This window comes from Lycium barbarum, chromosome 1 (genome assembly GCF_019175385.1).
Source record: "Lycium barbarum isolate Lr01 chromosome 1, ASM1917538v2, whole genome shotgun sequence".
Classification (NCBI taxonomy): domain Eukaryota; kingdom Viridiplantae; phylum Streptophyta; class Magnoliopsida; order Solanales; family Solanaceae; genus Lycium; species Lycium barbarum.
In genome coordinates, this window is record NC_083337.1 from 121,114,782 (window position 1) to 121,117,712 (window position 2,931).

Genomic DNA, 2,931 nt, shown 5'->3' on the forward strand with positions numbered 1-2,931 from the left:
ACCCAATTGTTTCATTCTCGACATGTAAATACTTGCAAGTTACATAACCATTCTTGTGTGATTCATGTATGCACATCTAACCTTATTCGTAAACTTCCATTCCTTTGGTTCGTTCAATTTTACGTATCTCCTACATACCAAAACTCTTTTGTCTATCTGTTGTAACTTATTTCGTCATACTCTTTTCTCTCCTTTATTCGTCCCTTGATTATCACATCTTATATTCTACTATAAAAAACTTTATGTCCCTTCTTATCTGTCAATTTCCTTTGCCTCTATTCCAGTATAGCATCACTATCCTCTACCATTTTCCTTGAGCTATTTTCCCTCAATGTCATGTTGTTCAGAGTCTCGACGAATGATTTTCAGTACAGTCTCAGATACCCGCTCGATTCTTGTTAATACTTACTATCTATTAGACTCATTTCTGTATAACTCTCACTTTTTTGTTTTAGAGTCTATATCTGTCACATCTTAGGGCTTATCGTTTCAATCTCCACACTTATAGTTTCCTTACTCGCTTCACCCCTTTAAGGGTTTTACTTATACCATTCTCAAATCCGTTGCCTCACTTCCAATCTTGAATTCATATATCCCTTTCATGAATTCCCTTATTATACCGCATCATTTTCACTCCATTTCCCATAATTTACAGCTGCGGTAATTCATGTGTGAAGTCTTAACGTACTCATCTTGCAGTTTTGTAATCAAGTAATGCAACCGACATAGCAATCCAAACAAGGATGTGTTTTACTTAGCTCAACCGTTAGTTATGAGTCAATCTCTACATTCGCTCCAATTAACAGCTTCTGTCCCATAGGGATACTCGAAATAGTAGTATGTCTAGTTATCCGTACCATCCATGCAATGTCCCTTATCCCATTCTCGATACATAGAGTTCACTTATAGCGTCATCTTTCCCTTTTCTTCCCATCTCAAGTTATTCCTCTCCTTCCCATAATCGACTTATAGTAACCATAAATGCATTTTCCCTTGAACCCACCATCATTGTTTTCAAGGATCTAAGTCTCATGCACAACTAATACCCCTTATGCATCATACTCTTTTACTCCCATGCTGCACTAAACATTGATTTCAAAACCAATCATAATCATATCATATTTTTCGTTGATGATAGCCTTGCTTTATCTCTTTATCGTTGTACGGTAAACTCATAACTCATGGCCACATTTTTCTCTGTAACTTAGTCCTTTATATACTTTACTCGTTCTGTCTTGGTATAGGATATTCATAGGAGATGCATCTTCCTTTTCTCATAATATGACTACTTCTTAAGCGCGCGTACTTCGCATATTTCATTTTCTTTGTATACCCATACTTATTCCTTTACATTCCTCCCCCTTCAGGCGAAAATGAAGATAAAAAACAAGAATCGATCGTTCAAGTATTCCAAATTGAATGTCAAAATTACAGAAAGGGAGACATATGGATGGGGTATATATCCATGTATATTGAATTGCAGATTCAAAAATGATAAAATCGTTTTTGATTGGACAAAAAAAGGTCTCCTATAGTAGATAGTTAAGAAAATCAATGAGGAGAAAATTCTTTACTTCTCAATTTATCTTATTACCTCCCGTTTTATAATCAATCCCTTATTTCTCACACAAGGAACCCTATTCTTAACTCAGTACCGATTTTCCTTTAGAATATAGCACTTCTATACCATCCATTCTTTGCTTCCAAAACCTATTCTATTCAATTTGATCATCCCCCTTCATCTTTATTATGCTGATCCTTTTGCTAACAATCATTCTGTTTCGTTATTCATCTCTCCGTAGTCTTGGTCTTTTACATCTAGACGAAGACATCACTCGTTGTCTCGATTAACAAATCACAATTTGTTACTACTTTGCCATATCACTTGCCTCTAATTTCTTTTTCAAGTTGACCTCTTTTTTTTTTGGCTTGCTATCATTTATGTCATTGCGAAACCTCTATACTGGACTGTATGTCACGACCCAAACCGATGGGCCATGACCAGTGCCCGAGCTGGACACTCGTATATGAACCTGCTAGATATAATCAGATTGAAACTAAGGACAATACGAAAATTTGTAAAAGCGTACTGTAGACTCATAGTGTCATATAGCATAATGAACCTGTCTCCTAAGGAGTCACAACTAACCAAAACATAACAAAATATGCAAGCCGATAAGGCTGCCACTATGTACGGGGATATCCAAAACGAACTACGTCGATAGAGCTGACCAAAACATATATACAACCCACACATGTCCGTAGACCTCTAAGAGTATAATAGTGAAATATGACGGGACAGGGCCTCGCCGTACCCCTGGATATGCATAAGTCTATATCAAGGATCTGTACCAAAATGGCTCAAGCTCCAAAACAATGGAGCTTTCCAAGCAGTTGAGCAGAAGTCCTAGGCTGGAGGATCACCAAACTGAGTGTCTGTATCCGCGGGCATGAAACGCATCCCCCGAAGAAAGGGGGTCAGTACGGAAAATATACTGAATATGTAAAGCATAAGAACATCAAGTACAGATGAATCATGAAAACCAGTCCCAATATTTGAATGCATCTGTGGCTAACATCTGAGAATATCTACGTAACTCTATATAACTGAAACTGACTCTATGGCGTATGATAGGCATAGATTATAATATAACTGATAGTGCTGTGGAACGTACGACCCGATCAATATATAATATAATTGTGCCGAGGAATTTATAGCCCGATCCATATGTAATATAATAGTGCCGAGGAACGTACGACCCGATCCATATATAATATAATATATATAATGCATGTAAGACTCAGAAACGGATACTCTGAACTCCTCTAGTGACATAAGAAGCTAGTATGATAAGTCTCTGGGAGTTATGGACATAAAACATAGGAGGCCAAGGATACAAATATCTCTACACTATTTAAGAATAGAGTCTT